The following is an 18,311-nucleotide window of genomic DNA, read 5'->3' as shown; positions in this document are numbered from 1 at the left end:
GTGGAGAAATAGGAACACTTTTACACTGTTGGTGGGACGGTAAACTAGTTCAACCATTGTGGAAGACAGTGTGGTGATTCTTCAAGTATCTAGAACTAGAACTATCATTTGACCCAGCCATCCCATTACTGGGTATATACCCAAAGGATTATGAATCATGCTGCTATAAAGACACATGCACACATATGTTTATTGCAGCGCTATTCACAATAGCAAAGACTTGGAACCAACCCAAATGTCCATCAACAATAGACTGGATTAAGAAAATGTGGCACATATACACCATGGAACACTGGGCAGCCATAAAAAAGGATGAGTTCATGTCCTTTGTAGGGACATAGATGAAGCTGGAAACCATCATTCTCAGCAAACTATCGCAAGGACAAAAAAACCAAACACCACATGTTCTCACTCATAGGCGGGAATTGAACAATGAGAACACTTGGACACAGGAAGGGGAACATCACACACCGGGGTCTGTCGTGGGGTTGGGGGAGGGAGGATGGATAGCATTAGGAGATATACCTAATGTAAATGACAACTTAACGGGTGCAGCACACCAACATGGCACATGTTTACATATGTAACAAACCTGCACGTTGTGCACATGTACCCTAGAACTTAAAGTATAATAAAAAAAATTTTTTTAAAAGCATATTAGAGATAGACTAAAATCTGAAAGTAATAAATAATCTAACCATATTACCCCAAAACTTAAGAGAATGTTTATATACACTTCTTAAAGAAGGAAACTCAAATGCTGTCAAGGACACATAGATCTATTTAAAGCTGTCTTTAACAACCTGGAGAGAAGAAGCATGTGTCAAAACCCAAGTCATAGACTGGAGAAATGTGGGATGTGATTGGGCAGAAGACAGCCTCTGCCCTAGAGGAAATGTGGTGTAAAGGGGGAAAGAGAGCCCATCCAGTCATTTAAGCGAGAACAAGCTAGACAAGGTGATCCACACAGCCAGCAGCATAAGAAGACACACGGGATTCAGTACGGTCACAGAAACACAGGATAACAGATGATGAAATGCGCTTTTCTTCCATCCTCAAGCTGGCAGCTGTGTAAAGCGCATCCACGTCTGGTCCTGGCAGGATGTACAGAAACCAACTCCTCATTGCAGGTGGAAGTAGAAACGGCTCCAAACACTTTGGAAAATCACCAGGCCATACACACTGGCATCTAAAATGCATTCCCAGTGCAAGGGACCTCTTCCTGAGACATCACAGCATCAGACCATGAGGACCTGTGTCCACCTGGTGATGATGGCAATGACTGTGGTGGTGATGGTGATGGTGCCAAAGATGGTGATGGCTATGATGGTTGATGATAGTGGTGATAGTGATGATGATGACGGTGATGATGATGGTGACAGTGATGGTGACAATGGTGGTGAGGTGATAATGGTGGTGATGATGGTGATGATGATGGTGATGGTGTTGATGATTATGGTATTGATGATATGGTGATGATGGTGATGATGATGATGGTGATGGTGATTACGGTATTGATGATATGGTGATGGTGATGATAATGATGATGATGATGGTGGTGATGGTGATTATGATGGTGATGGTCATGGTGGTGATGATGATGGTGATGATAATGGTGATGGTAGTGATGGTGGTGATGGTGATGATGGTGATGGTGGTGATGGTGATGCTGATGGTGATGATGGTGATGATGTTGATGATGATGATATGGTGATGATGATGATGGTGATGATGATGGTGGTGATGATGACAGTGATGATGGAGATGGTGAAGACAGTGATGGTGATGATGGTGATAATGACAGTGGTGAGGTGATCATGATGATGTTGGTGATAGTGACAGGGCAACTGCACATACTTGAAGGATACTCAGGAGTCACACAAGGTGGACTTGGACCAGGGAGGCCTGCCCACCACAAAGAGAAGGCAGCTCGTAGGCAGGCAGAACCTTGCTGGAATTCTCGTGCCTGGGGTACAGTACATCCTGCTCTCTTATTCTCAATGATCTTCCACCCATACATTCATACTAGTGCTATGAGAGTGGCAAGGAGATGCAAACCCAACTGCTTGTCCTCTACATGCAAACATCAGATGCTTGTAATCCAAACTCAAATTTATTAGTTCCTGCAACATCATGTTGCCACCTTCTATATCAACTCTAACTACTGATGCAGTAGCTTTAGACCTCATCCTTCTAGCTTGACCCCATTTGTCCCTGCCTGCCCCCAAGGAAAAAGAGTGTTTTCTTTGTGCATAGCAATAAGAGTGGCATTTTGGAGCACACACCATGTACTGACTCTGTGCAAGAATTCCCCACTGGCATAATACCCCCCAGCATCTTGGTGACAGATGTTGTTATTAATTGGAAGTCAGCACAGCTGGGAAGGGAGGAGACTCACTGGAGGCCAGATCTACCTGACTCCCAGCTACTCTCAGGATTCATTCAGCATTCTCCACCTTGTGCCTTACACACGCAGAAACCAGCTATACATATATATGTATATATAAGGTGCTGTCACTTGGAGGCTCATAGCTGTTGTGATTGTGCTATTTTGAACTCCTTGGATGTCAACTTACACCTCACCCAGCAGGACAGAGTCGCTGACCCCGGAGAACCTCAGTGCTGTAAGTTAACCAAATTCCTCCAGGAAGCAGGAAAATATCACTCAGAACCCAAGACGCGGAGACAATGAAATAAAATTAGTTTTTTAAAATGTTGTGTTTCTCCCAACATTTTTTTTCTTAAACTTACTGCCTATTATTTCTTATCCACTAGGGAGCATTAACAGATGATTAAGCAAATGGACAATTAGTAAAGAAAATACTAATGGCAAGAAAAATGGAGAAAAGCGGTCTCTACTCACATATGTTCAGTTTTCAAACACTCCTTGACTAGGTCAGAGCAACGGAACAACTTTTTTGATAATAGTAATGGTGATGAGTGTGGTGATGATGGTAGTAATGGTGTTGGTGATGGTGATGATGACGATGGTGGTGAAGACAGTGGTGGTGATGGTGATTATAGTAATTTCATGACGGTGTTGATGTGTTGATAGTAGTGGTGATTATGTTGATGATGGTGGTGATGGTGGTGGTAATGATGATGGCAATGGTGATGATGGCGATAGTGATGGCAGTGATGGTGATGATGGTGATTACGTTGATGATAGTGATGGTGATGGTGATGATAGTAATTTGATGACGGTGTTGATAGTAGTGGTGATTATGGTGGTGATGGTGGCGGTAATGATGATGGCAATGGTGATGACGGTGGTGATGATGGTAGTAATGGTGTTGGTGATGGTGATGATGATGGTGGTGATGACAGTGGTGATGGTGATGATAGTAATTTGATGACGGTGTTGATAGTAGTGGTGATTATGGTGGTGATGGTGGCGGTAATGATGATGGCAATGGTGATGACGGTGGTGATGATGGTAGTAATGGTGTTGGTGATGGTGATGATGATGGTGGTGATGACAGTGGTGATGGTGATGATAGTAATTTGATGACGGTGTTGATAGTAGTGGTGATTATGGTGGTGATGGTGGCGGTAATGATGATGGCAATGGTGATGACAGTGGTGATGATGGTAGTAATGGTGTTAGTGATGGTGATGGTGATGATGATGGTGATGACGTTGGTGATGGTGATGATAGTAATTTGATGATGGTGTTGATAGTAGTGGTGATGATGGTGGTGATGGTGGCGGTAATGATGATGGCAATGGTGCTGACGGTGGTGATGATGGTAGTAATGGTGTTAGTGATGGTGATGATGGTGATGATGTTGGTGATGGTGATGATAGTAATTTGATGATGGTGTTGATGTGTTGATAGTAGTGGTGATTATGGTGATGATGGTGGTAATGATGATGGCAATGGTGATGATGGTAATGATGATGGCAGTAATGGTGGTGATGGTGATGATGGTGATTATGATGATGATAGTGATGGTGGTGATGATGGTGATGGTGGTGAAGATGATAATGGCTGTGGTGGTGATGATGATGATAATGATGGTGATGACAATGGTGGTTATAATCATAATAATGCTGAAAACCCTACACACAGCACTTACAAGGCATTGTGCAAATATCTGACATCATTTGCTATTTTCCATTTCCCCATCCCCCCACCCTTCAACCCCACCCTCCATACTCCCTTTATCCTCTCATCTTTCATCCCCCATGTCCCCTTCCCCATCCCTAATTCCCTCATTCCTTCTCTCCTCCATTTATTCATTCATTCATCTGTTCAGTCATTCATTTGCCGCCTCCTGAGTACCAGGATCACTAGGTCTTACTGTAGGCTGAAAGCTTTGTGAATTACTAGAATATTCGGAAGTTCCTTTTGCCCATCCTCCTGCCTCTAGGTAGAGTTAGTGCATCTTTATCCTCAGGGAAGAGATTAACGCAGACATTGCTGGATTCCATCTCTGAAGCACCAGGAGGAACCGGCTCAGCCTCCTGAGTAGTTCTCTGATCCTGGAGAACCCCAGTGCTGTAAGTTAAGTGTGTGTGTGGATGGAAGATCCTAGAGAAGACATCAGGATATACTCTATCCCAGCCTGGCAGGGACACACTGCCCACCTGGTGAGTGGGTTTCTTTTGGGGCACATTGGGGTTGCTCAGTGCAGTGTTGGGGACAGGGACAGCTGGGGCCCTGGGTGCCTTGGGGTTGCTCAGTGCAGCATGGGGGACAGAGACAACTGGGGCCCTGGGTGCCTTGGGGTTGCTCAGTACAGCATGGGGGACAGAGACAGCTGGGGCCCTGGGTGAAAGGTGGGAACCCTCAGAGCTGCAGCTTTCACTTGCTCTAGAAAACACCCAGCCATGGCCCCACAGGCTCCCCGTGTCACTGGGTCTCACATGGAATGCAGATTTGAGGCCCAGGAAGTGCTCTATCTGCTGCCCCCAGCTCCACAGGGGGCCTCACAATCAGCCAGCATGGGAGGTGATGGCACCCGTGGGGAGCACTGCAGCCCAGGCCCCTCCAGCAGTGCAGCACTCGGGATGAAGAGCTCGGCAAGGAGCCCGGGAGCAAGGAACACGTGACTCACAAACCTCTGGAAAATGTCCGGGAATGGAGGGAACCAAGTTCCGGTAGATGGGAGGCCGGAGGAGGGAAGAACCTGCCAGAAGGTCTCTGTCTTTCTAGGTTTCCAGTTGACAGACGTCCCCCTGGTGACGCCCGACCGCATCGACACCGCGAAACAAAGATCCCCAACGCCATGCTGAGAGGGACCCCACCACCACCATGTGTCACCGGGGCCTGTGCACTGCAGGGCCCGGTTCCTCGTGGGAGCTCCCTGAGGAGTCTGTGCGCCATGGGGGCTCTGGGAGTTGCCTGGGTTATGATACGCAAGTGAGTCTGGGCGGCCCTGGGCTGATGGAAGACACGGCTTTAACCCACCCGCCTCCATGGCTTCCTGTGAGCTGGGCAGAGACTGCAGCACTTACTACTGAAGCCACCTCCTGTTCAGCAACCTGCAGAGTGGGTGCTCCTGTCCCCACAGACCGGGAGGCTGAGGCAGGAGAGGCTAAGGAGCAAAGCCAAGGCTGGGGGGCTCGGGGCTCTGGGAGCAGCAGAGCCGGGTCTGTGCCCAGATGCAGGCTTGCAGGCTGCCCTGCCAGTGCCAAGCTCAGCTGCCCAGGATAGCTTCCAGGTGCAGGCCCCAGACCCCAGGAGCGGCCCCCAGTGCCCGAGCTCTGCAGGCAGGGCCCTGCTGCACAAGCACCACTCACGACCAGGACACCGTTCAGAATTATGAATTTTAAAACGCTCTAAAACTCACATTTTAATGCAGCCTCCATTTAGAGAGTAAGAAGGTTTCTTGACTATATTCCCTATGGGAAATTAATTTGGCCTTGGGACTCTATCATTTCCAGATGCATCTAAGATTCTACTCCTCCGATTTTTCCAACAGAAATAGGCCTCCTGGGCCCTATACAAACCCAAGCACTGTGTTCATCAACACCAGCTCACTGGCATGAGAAATGCACCGTGGCGCACAGAGAAGACAGAACATCCTCAGCCGCGGCTGGGAGGACTCTGGCAACCAGCGTGGGGATGGCCGAGCCGTTGTTCTCCTCGCCTGCACCTCCTCCTCCAGCCTGGATCTCCGAAGCAAGCCTGATATGGGTCTCCTCGCCCTCCCCTGACCCCCCGCAGCCCCGACAGTCCCCTCTTTGGGGCCATGACTGCCTTGCAAGTCTTCTACCCTGAATGGCTGTTGGTGGATCTTCCCTTCTGCCTGGAATTCGCGGAGGGCAGGGGCTGTGGGTGAAAGCACATGGGATTCCAAGGCTGTCCCAGGTGGCTCAGGTGAGACGCCCAGGTGTGTAGCTCCTCCCTGCCCAGGAAGCCCCACCCAGCGAGGCGGGGCCACAGAGCCACTCACCTGTGCTCCACCTGGCACTGCCCTCATCTGCCCTTTGTTTCTTACACGTGAAATTCCACCAGCTATGGAATTCATGAACAGGCATGGCCACGGGAGCACCCTCCCCACGCTCTAGAGCTGCGCTTGGTGCTCCCGTCCACAGAGTGCGATGTCCTAAGCTGCCCTGGCATTTATTCTTTCTTAAAACTGAACACCAGGAGCTGCAGATCCGATGTCCCTTTCCCTCGACTGAATCAAGGGGACGGCTTCCGGGCAGGCGGACAGCAGCACGCTGCAGCGAGGCCCCAGATGCCACCAAGATACTGACCCATTCTGCTGCCAGGTCACCTACGTTTCAAAATACATTTCCTGGTTAAATTAATAAACGATGCAATGGCACAGACCCTGCTCAATTAAAGAAGCCATAGATGGATTTTTTTGCTGAGGCATCTGTGAAACCTCTGAAATTAAACGCAAAATTTGTGTATCAACTTAAATGTGCTTTTCGAGGGAGGGGAGTTCTAATTATATGTGATTCTCGGTTTATTGTTGTCCATTTTCACCAGGCCGTGCAGTGTGCACTTTGGCACCTGATTTGTGCTGTAAACATTCTCTCCACGTGTGAAATGCGTCCTTGGTGGGGAGGAGGCTGAGGACCCTGCCCCAGACCTTCCTGGGCGTCCTGAAGGACAAAGCACCACATCTGCTGCAGAGAGTTTGCCTGGAGAGTCTCCACAGGAAACACCCAGGCCCTGGCAAAGCCACTCTGGTGCAGGCTTCAGAATGGTCTGTGGGTGGTGATCACTTTTGATGTCATCCGCATTTAGGGAGAGGCCATGCAGAGAGCCAGGCAGGCCTCACCCAGATCTTCAGCAGCTGCTTCAGTGGCATGGCCAGTTCAGACACCAGAGGCACAGCTATCGCCTTTCTTACCCTGTTGCTGCCACTACACATGTTCCAGAATCCATGGTGTTGGGGGCCAGGAACCTCGAGCCCCCACATCCCAGAGGCTGCCTCTCTACGCTCACTTTGCTTTGTTAGCTCAGGCCTTGGGAGGAGGAGGGCATGGCAGAAAGGCAGTGCTGGGGTCCCCCAACGCGTGAGTAAGCTGTTCTTACTGAAGTCACTGAAGTCTTACTGCCTCTTCCCATGAGCCAGCCCACATGATAACACAGGTGTGGGCACACAGACAAGGTGTGAACATGTGAAAGGGAGTAAAGAAGGCACAGTACAGTGGCTCATGCCTGTGGTCCCAGGGCTTTGGGAAGCCAAGGTGGGAGGATCGCTTGAGGCCAGTTCAAGGCTGCAGTGAGATATGATGGTGCTACTCCATGCCTGCCTGGGCAACAGAGCAAGACCCTGTCTCTGGAGGGAAAAAAAAAGAATTAAGAAATACTGTTATTCATAATTCATGCCATTGTCACCCAAGAGAATCAGCTGCAGTCCTGTTAGAACAGAGTCGGTGCTCCTCAAATGCTGAAGACATCAGAATTGATCCCCACCTGCAGACCATTTACACCCACCGACAGAACACAGTCACTCATTAGAAAAAGGCACAAAAAAGCCTCACTCATGATTTCAACAAAATATCAAATACCAAGGAGTAAACGTGAGGGTAAATAGTCAAGACCTACGATGTCAGAAAAGGCACAGTTTCATCAAAGGACACAGCAACCCATGAGTTTTCCTGTGGATTGATGGAGTGACCTGCCCAGTTCCTCCCCAAAGACTTGACATTATGATTCTTGGCTGGTTTATCTATAAATTACATGCAATTTCTGTGATATTGGCGGCAGCAGAAGTTTGAAGGGACTCTCACAAAATGATTGCCATTTTCACGGGTGAGAATAAAAAAGAAAAAAGGTAAAAAGAAAGATTAGTGAATAAGGACAATTTTACTAACACATTTACAAATTATAAAACTATGATAATTTTGAAATGTTGGTTCTAGGAAGGACTAAATAGAATGAAAAGTCTGGTGTTGGGGGATATATGCTGAACCATTCACTGTGTGAAAACGTGGGGATTCTCATCAGGGGAGAAAGAACAGCCCCCACCCAGCCAGGTCCTCCCTGCTTAAAAACTGAGGCAAGAAATAATGCACTTAGATGCTCACCTCACACCTGCACCAAAATAAAATCCTAATGGATGGGCAAACGTTAAAGATGAAAAAGTTATATGAAAAGAAACACTTGGCCTCATATCCTGCAGACAGTGATTCTCTCCTCTCAGGTAGAGACAGATACAATGAAGCAAAGAAGATGATGGAAATTTTGAAAAAATGCCACTCATTTCTCCAAAACAAAGTGAAACAGCAAAAGAAAAACCTGGATGAAATATTTACAACTTATTTGACAGCAAAGTTCTCAAAACTTTTCATCAATAGAAATGGGCAAATTGCATGAACAGGCAGTTAACAAAAAGGAACTATGAGGGCCCAATATCAATAGGAAAAACAGCATCACTGATTATCGGAGGAATAGCAATTAAAACCATTAGGCTTTATGACACTTACAGAATAAATATTAAACTGAAGGATAATTTAAAACCACAGTTGTCCGTGGCAAATCAGTACCATCATGTGGCACGAAAACAAATAAATTCAAGATCATGTGGTACAAATTTCACTGGGTATATTCAAGCCTTAAAAAGTGTTGATCTATTTAGCATGTCACTTAATTTCTGAAAACTTATTTTAAGCAAATAATGAAATGCAAAGATTGTCATATAGATGTGTGTATCCATATCATGAAAAAAGTGAAAAAACTGAAACCACACAGGAGTAAGAATACAACCAGTGAATACAGTTGGTTTTGTATCTGTTATCAAACACTGGGTTCCTTACAAAAGGACAAGTTTAGCCTCTCTTGCATATCTATCTCTCCTCTCTTTTTCTTTTCTCTCTGTTTGTCTCTCTTTGTTTCCCTCCCTTTCTCTTTCTCTTCCTCTGTCTCTCTCTTTCTCTCTCCCACTCTCTGTCTCTCCCTCTCTCTCCTTCTCTCTCTTCTTCATCTCCAATCTCTCTCTCTCTCTCCCCACACAAACACACACCTTTTACTTTATCTCCCCACCCCCTCCCCTCTCACCTTCCATCATGGACTGACACAGCAATAAGGCCCTGGCAAGATGTTGGCCCCTTGGACTTCCAAGTCAAATGCACAGCAACAGAAACTTGTTAAATAAATTCTTTATATATTCACATGATAGAATAAGATGCAAATTATTTTTATGTATATAAGAGGAAAACATTTAATAAACATAAAATGACCACATATATTATTAAAGGAAAAAATTGTATGAGATAGTACATTTCCCATAATTCTCACTTTGTAAACATAAAGTACTTATCTATGGACACAATGAGAAAATGACTTGAAGTACCAAGAGTTTAGCCATTAGCTGTACCAGTGGATTATAAGCAAATTCTGTTACGTGCATACACACACCTATGTGTGTTCATGTATTCATACATATGTACATAATTTTTTAAATTTTCTTTTATAGACAAGCAATAGCTTTATAATCTCTATAGTCAGTATAAATGAGTGACTGGGCGCAGTGGCTTACACCTGTAATCTCTGCACTTTGGGAGGCCGAGGTGGGCAGATCACGAGGTCAGGAGATCGAGACCATCCTGGCTAATACAGTGAAACCCTGTCTCTACTAAAAATACAAAAAATTAGCCAGGCGTGGTGGCAGGCGCCTGTAGTCCCAGCTACTGGGGAGGCTGAGGCAGGAAAATCACTTGAACCCGGGAGGCAGAGGTTGCCATGAGCCAAGATTGCACCACTGCACTCCAGCCCGGGCAACAAAGCAAGATTCCATCTCTAAATAAATAAATAAATATAAGCAACAAAAAATAGAAACAAGTGAGCACATCATTTGTGGTGTCCAGGCACTATACCAGCGAACACAGTTGGTTTTGTGTCTGCCATGGCACTATTAGTTCCATGGTGTGGGTTAGCAAGGTGCCTGTCCACGCCTCAGTCTGAGATGAGTTCGAGCTAAGGCACCACCAGGCACTGCTTGGATGCTGCAACGCTGCCTTCTATTTGCAGCCCTTCTATGTCCCCAAATCTCAGGCCGGGGGAACTAAGCCCCCGACCTCCCGCTGCCCTTACAACTGGCTTTTGGAGAAGCCCCCAAGAAAATAGAGGTGAGTCAAGGTCTGGAGAGTTGGGTCCTGTGGTGGGCAGATTCCCAGCACCCTGCTGTGTTGTGGGGAGCACGGGGCTTCCCCACCTGAAACTCAGAGCCCTGCCCTCCATCCCAGCAGCCGCCAGCCTCAGGTTGGAAGGCCCTAAACCCTGATGCCGCGTGCAGAGTCTCGCTGCTGGGCAGCTGCGCGTGTAAAGACGTGAGGGGTGGAGAATCTTTGGAGCAAACGCTGCTTCTCAGGGAGACACAATCTGGAATTCAAAGTTTTGAAATTGCATTTTCCTTTTTAAGGAAGTAGCAGATAATATTTGTAGAAAATGTACTGCACTGAGGAAAGTATACAGGAGAATGTGGAATTCATCTGTGTTCTCCAAGCCTGCTGTCACCAGTGTAAATATTTTGGTGTGTTTCCTTCCAATCTCTTTTCTTTACGTACTTTTAAGTTAAATGCAAATCACACTGTAAAAACGCCTGGCATTCTGCTTCTTCACTGCTGGTGCGTCCTCGCCTTCCACACGCTACAGTCTGAATGTGGTTCTCCTAAAGCGTGTGCTGGAGACGGAATCTCCAAAGCAACAGCGTGGGGAGGTGGGGGCTCTAGGAGGTGATGAGACCCCCACCCTCAGGAATGGATGAATGCCATTATGGCAGGAGTGGGTTCCTCATTAAAGGATGAGCTCAGCCCTCTCTTGGGCACCCCCTTTCCCCCCACTGCCCGCTGCCCTCCACCCTGGGCCATGGGATGACACAGCAAGAGGGTCCCACCCCGTGCTCCCCGCCAGCCTTGGACTTTCCAGCCTCCAGAACTGTGAGCCAGTAAATTTCGTTCATTATCAATTACCCAGTCTATGGAATTCTGGGATAGCGGCACAAATAGACTAAAATACATGAACATGAGAATCCCTCAGCCAGGACTCCCAAGGCCACAGAGAGCCCCGTTGTGCTGGTGAGCCGCCCTCACCCAAGTTCCGCTTCTGTCGTGGACGCTTGGGTGTTGCCAAATTCCCTATTAAAAACATGTCAGGGACATCCTCACCCATGGATCTTTGTGCAGATCTCCAAGGAGGTCCTTCTGTTTGGGAGACTTGACAAGTCTCCAAAGGAGAAAGAAGCTCGGCCCGTGGTGAGGTGCACAGACTTGGGAGCAAGCTTTCCAGAGCCTCGTTGCTTCATCCACAAAGTGGGAGAGAGGAAGCTGATGTCTCCCCAAGGGCTGGCGTGAGGATCCAATGATCGTGTTCATGCAAAGTGTTTGGAACAGTGCCTGCTACACAGGAAACAGGATCATGACTATCGTCACCACGATTAATGTGGTGCTCAGGCTTCTCCTGGGTGCCCAGGATTCAGCTGCGATGAACAGGACAAAGTCCAGATCTCATGGGACCGGCATAGGGGTGACCTCAGGGAGGACAACAGACAAAATGGGAGCCCAGGAACCGGGAACAGGGATTCCGGCAGATCTGGGTTTCTCATCTTGTGGTTTGGGAGCCTACATGTGGATACTCACAGGAGTGGGAAGGCCGGGGCTGGGACAGGCAGTGGGGATCTAGCTGCGGAGGCTCCCTCCAGGAGCACAGCTGTGGTGTGTTCGTCCCAGCGGTGGGGCCTCCAAGACTCACAGCTCCAGAGGGCTGGGACATGTGGTCTGATCTGGCCCAAGCAGAGTGGACACCTGAGGCGGGGGTCGGGGGGCTCCCTCTCAGCCCCCGCCCAGATCCATGGACACAGGAAAGATGTTCCATCCTCAGGGCCACGTGGGGCCACAGCCAGGGCAGGGACGATGTTTGGCAAGAGGGGCGGGAGACCCTGAAAACAAGGCTGGGCGTGCTGATGTGAGCGACCAGAGGTCGGGGAAGGGAAAGGTGACTCACGCAGCTTTCAGGTCCTGCTGCTGGAATGGCTGGATCCTGGTGCAAATTTCTGGATGCCAAAGTGCATTCCAGAAAAATCTGTCCTGGCATTGCCCAAAAGTGCTTGTTTCATGGCCATTCACTTGTGATGAATTTTCAGGAAAAGCAAAAAGCAAAGCAAGTATGGCAAGAAAGTTGTCAAGTTAACAAGGCAAAATTGCCATCTCTGTCTCTCTCCAAATTCCACTTGGACCCTAAGTGACCAGACGTCCAGAGGGAGCCGAGGGTGCTGGTCAGACGTCCAGAGGGAGCCGAGGGTGCTGGTCAGACGTCCAGAGGGAGCCAAGGGTGCTGGTTTGTCGGGCACCCACCCATGCTCCAGAAATTACACAGGAAGCTGGAGACATTCTCATGTTCACAGCCACAGCTCTGTTCCTTTAAGATGCAAGCTCCCTGATTACATGGGAAGCTGGAGACGTTCTCATGTTCACGGCCACAGCTCTGCTCCTTTGAGAAATAAACGGCACCATGTTTCTTTTGGTGAGTTTGCCTTTTTCTTAGTGATGGTAAAAGTGGTGTGTATGTTAAGGTGAGTGACTCAGGACCAAGGTGAGTCCTGACTCCTCTTGGCTTTGTGCTGAGACCACCTGGGAGAGTCAAGGGAGCATGCAGGACAGTCCCTGCTTCCGCTCCCCAGGAACACGTGGCCGAGGGCATGCAGCCGGTGGCATCCGGAGGCGGCGGTGGGGCTCCCTGAAGGTCCTAGCACTCCAGCAGCACGGGGACGTGCAGGCGGATCAGCCGGAGGGAGAGTCTGCTTTTCTCAGTTCCTATATGAGAAGGTCAGAGCCCCTCTAAGAGACAGACAGCCATCTAGTTCCCATCTCAGGAGAACGTGGAACCGCCAGGCCATGCCCATTAGAATCAAGTGCGGTTTTCACAAGACCTTGCTGGAAACCGGGAAGATGGACCCCACACCCTTTCCTGGGAAGAAAAGAGTGTGTTTTACACACGTGCTCCCGCCAGGGGAGAACAGAGGGGAGGCGAGCCAGGCACAAAGCTGGCACGTGGGATGAGTGAATCAGACGCGGCTGCCTTTGCGTTCTCGGTTCCTCCAAACACGAGACGCTCGAAATAGGGTCTCTGTCTGAGGGGTGGACACAAAACAGGGACCGCAGTCTGCGCCTCCTCAGAGTAACGGCACCTGGAGGACTTCAGCGTGACGCGTCCACGGGGTGGGAGGCCTGGAGTCACTGGAGGCCACACTGTGTTCCTGCATCTGGAATATGGCAACTGGGAGTCCCTGCTCAAGCCCCCACTCCAGGCCAGGGAGTGGCCGGTAGAGGGACCCGAAGGCGGGAGGGCAGGAAGTTCCCACAATTGCAGCGGCAACACCAATCAGTATCCACGTCCATCCAAATGGACAGTTTTCCCTTCATACGCTAAAGTAAACCTGTATAATACGTAACTGCATATGTACTGATTCCCTTTATTACATATGTGTATGTATTTACTCCCTCTATTACATATATATGTTTGTAATTATTCTCTTTATTACATGTGTGTACGTATGTATTTATGTGTCTGCTTTATTACGTACCACATGTATGTATCCCCTTTGTTACACACATGTTGTATGTATGTATGTGCTACACACTGAATGTGTCCCCCAAAAATGTCTATGTTGGAACCCAACACACAGCATCATGGGGTTAGGAGACGGGGTCTTCACGAGGTGGTGAGGTCACCAGGGCAGAGCCCTTATCAATGAGATTAGCACCCCTATGAACAGACCCTAGAGAAACACCCATCCCTTCTGCCACAGGAGGAGACAGCAAGAAGACAGCCGCCGGTGAACTGGGAAGAGAGCCCTCACTAGAACGGGCCACTGGACACCCCCACCTTGGACTTCCAGCCATCAGAATGCCAGGAAATCCTTGTCTTCTGTGTATAAGCCCACAGACGATGGTATTCTGTTGTAGCAGCCGGAGCTAAAATGGTTTATGTGTGTGCCCATGTGTGTATATTGTGGGTGTGTACATGTGTGTTTGTACATGCATGTGTGTATATTGTGGGTGTGTCTGTTCATGCATGTGTGTATCCATGTGTACGTATTATGGGTGTGCCTGTACATGTGTGTGCCCACGTGTATATGTTGTGGGTGTGTCTGTACATATGTGTGCCCATGTGTGTATATTGTGGGTGTGTCTGTACATGCATGTGTGTACCCATGTGTACATATTATGGGTGTGTCTGTTCATGCATGTCTGTGCCCATGTGTGCATATTGTGGGTGTGTCTGTACGTGCATGTGTGTATCCATGTGTACATATTATGGGTGTGTCTGTACATACATGTGTTTACCCATGTGTGTATATTATGGGTGTGTCTGTTCGTGCATGTCTGTGCCCATGTGTACATATTATGGGTGTGTCTGTACATGCATGTGTGTGCCCATGTGTGTATATTGTGGGTGTGTCTGTACATGCATGTGTGTACCTATGTGTGAATGTTATGGGTGTGTCTGTACATGCAAGTGTATGCATGTCACATTCCTGGCATGCATGTGTACCCTAACAAATACCATGTGCTGTGGCACCAAATGTCAGCTCATCTAATTATTTCCAAATCATTTTAAGTCCACTTTTAGGTATAATTTATATAAAATAAATACACTCATGAGTTCTGCCAAGTGGGTGCAATGTGTACCCAGCACCACAATCAAGATATAGAACATTTCCTTCATCCCAAGACTTACCTGAGCCCCCACCCACCCAGCCCCCAGCCCCAGCTCTAGGCAAGCCTCCACCGGCTTTCCATCACTACCAGTTAGTTTGTAGTTTCTTGACTTTAGTTTAAGTAGAATCACACAGCAAATGCCCTGTGTTCAGCTCCCTCTACTTGGCGTGTTTGTGGGTGCCATCTACGCTCTTGTGTGTATCAATAATTCATTCCTTGTTACATCTGAGTGGTTTCCTGTTGTGTCGAACAGATTATATACACAGTATCTGAGCATATCGTCTATAATACCATATACAGATGCATTCACAAGTTAATAGCAATGTGGATTGTTTGCAGCTTTTAGCTCTTTGAATGAAGCTGCAATGAGCATTTATTTATGTACAAGTCTTTGTGGGGCACGTGCCTTCTCTTTTCTTGAGTAAATATCTAGAAATGTAATTGTTGGATCATATAATGAGTGTATGTTTAACTTTATTAAAAAATATATATATATACCAGGCCAGGCGTGGTGGCTCATGCCTATAATCCCACCACTTTGGGAGGCCAAGGCAAATGGATCACCTGAGGTCAGGAGTTTACCCTGTCTCTACTAAAAATACAAAAAATTAGCCGGGAATGGTGGTGGGCGCCTATAATCCCAGCTACTTGGGAGGCTGAGGCAGGAGAATCCCTTGAACCCAGGAGGCGGAGGTTGCAGTGAGCTGAGGTTGCCCCATTGCACTCCAGCCTGGGCAACACAGAGAGACTCTGTCTCAAGGAAAAAAAAAAAATACTGAACTATTTTGCAAAAACATGAATCAGTCCACAATCCTACCAACAATGTTTGATGGTTCCAGTGACTGTTCATTCTTGTCAATATTGGTTTAGCCAAACTTTTCAAAACTATATTCATTCTTATGGGTGTGTGGTGGTATCTCATTACAGAGTTAATTTGTTTTTTCTGATTAATAATGATGTTAAACATTTTCACATGGTTACTGCATTAATATCTCTATTTTTAAGTGTCTGTTCAAACAGCGAATTTTGATCGAATACTACATACTGATTTTTTTTTATGGTTTTCATTTTTTGTGTCTTACGTAAGACATTTTTGCCTTCCAAGGTAACACAGGTTTTTTTCCATATGCTTCCTTTCAAAATTTTTATGGTTTTAGTTTTTCCATTTAAATCTAGGATCTATTTTTAGTCAATGTTTATATATGGTATGAAGTAAGGGTTGAAATTCACTTTGTTTCCATACAGATATCAATTTTTAGCCCAATTTTTAGATTCTTGGTTGGGTTCCACTGAACTGTCCAGCTATCTTTATGCCAGTATCACACTGTCTTGTTTATTGTAGTCTTATAGTAAATCTTAAAATCAGGTAGGATAAGTCCTCCAGCTTCATTTTTTGTTTCCAAAATTATTTTTCTTATTTTCAATTTTTTGCATTTATAAATAAATCTTAAAACCAGTTTGCCATTTCTACAAACCATCTTTGGGGATTACACTGAATCTATAGACCAGTTGGGTAGAATTGAAATCTTAACGGTTCTGAGTCTTATGATCCATGAACATTGTATATCCCTCCATCTATTTAGTTCTTTCTTACATTTCTCTCATGAGTGAGCTACATTTGTCAGTGTGTGTGTGTGTTGCACATTTGTTTCTTCTTAAGTATTTCTTGTCTCGGATGCTGTTATAAATGATTTTGTTGGTGGTGGTGTTTAAAATTGTTCATAGTAACTTTGATGTGGCCATTGCTAGCTAAATGATGACACTGTCTGGATCACATTTTGACACGGGGAACAGCATTGGACTTTTCCAATGACTTTTCCATGGAATGGCAATCATAAGTACTGGTGCCAGCGAGAGCACAGCTGGACATGCTTGGATCACAATGGCCAGGTACATACCCACATGATTTGGACCTGGGAGCCTGCACTCCTCCCAATCCCTCAACACCCACTCGGTACCGCCTGCTCCCTGCTCTCCCACCCCAGCCTTTGCTCACCCCTCCTCAAGTGCAGACACACCCACCTCCACCTGCTCCACCTCTGTCCACTCAGTGACCATCCCGTCAGCCATCAGGGCTCCAAACCCCATCTCCTGTGGAACAGGTCCTTAGGTAACTTATAGGGGAGAATGTATGTTTGCATCAAAAATATTGTTTGCAGTACAAATCCTCTTTCAGCTTCCCCTGAACTAACAGCAGTTATATCCCCAATTTGTCTGGACCTTATAACGCTACTAAAGAATCCTATATATTTACTAATTCTACTATTGACTAAAGCCACGCTATTAGAGACCCATTTACCAAGGGTAATTGTGGCACTTACGACAACTGGCTCAAATGAGTGCAGTTACGTTCAGATTTTCATTATTAATTAATGCCACTACGCATTCCAGCTACTACCGTGCTATTTGCCAACCGGCACTGGAGTTTTTCAATATCTTAACAAGAAGCATAGCCACACAGGCATGGGTGGCCTGGAAGCCAGCCAGGAGCAGGACGCAGAAGCAGCGATTCTCTGCTGGGCATGTGTGTTTTTGGATGATGGATGGGAGGTAACCAAAAACAAAAAGCCAAGGAGAATATGGGTCAGGGCTGCCTCTGTCAAGCTGGCTGGAGAGTCTGAGCCCCCAGCCCGGGTGGGAACTTTCTCACCCCATACACTGGGAAAACATCGCTGAGTCCAGTAGCTGACCCTGGAATTAGACGCACAGCTCCTGCACGGCACGCCCTGCCCCGTGCTGGGATGCCCCCCAGAAGGTGTGGTGGGCTGGCTCCTGGTAGGTGGCCCCGAGTGAAGGAAGGACCCGAGAGGGGTCTTGGAATGACGTTAGCCAGGCCTCTCTCATTCCCAGCTGCTGCCCCTGTCACACAGCAAGCTGGGCCCTGCCTGAAATAACTCACCCATCTTTTCCTAGAGGCTTCCCAGCCAGCACATCTGGATTCCCACGGAACGGCAGCAACTGACTCAGATCGGGCAGCTCTTACCAAGCCCCTCCCTGGAGCCGCCTCACCTCCCAAAGGGCACCTCTCTCTTGTTCTTCAAAAGTTAACCGCAACGACCTGCGGCAAACGGCACATGGCACACGGCACACGGTACTGGCTTTGCATTGTGCTTTAATTGGAAAGCAAGGCAAGTGTGGGAGGGATTTGTTTGTATTCACGGCACCAATAATTTAACATGAAAAGA

This window comes from Theropithecus gelada, chromosome 10, assembly GCF_003255815.1.
Source record: "Theropithecus gelada isolate Dixy chromosome 10, Tgel_1.0, whole genome shotgun sequence".
In the NCBI taxonomy this organism is placed as follows: Eukaryota; Metazoa; Chordata; class Mammalia; order Primates; family Cercopithecidae; genus Theropithecus; species Theropithecus gelada.
Note: the sequence above shows the minus strand (reverse complement) of the source record.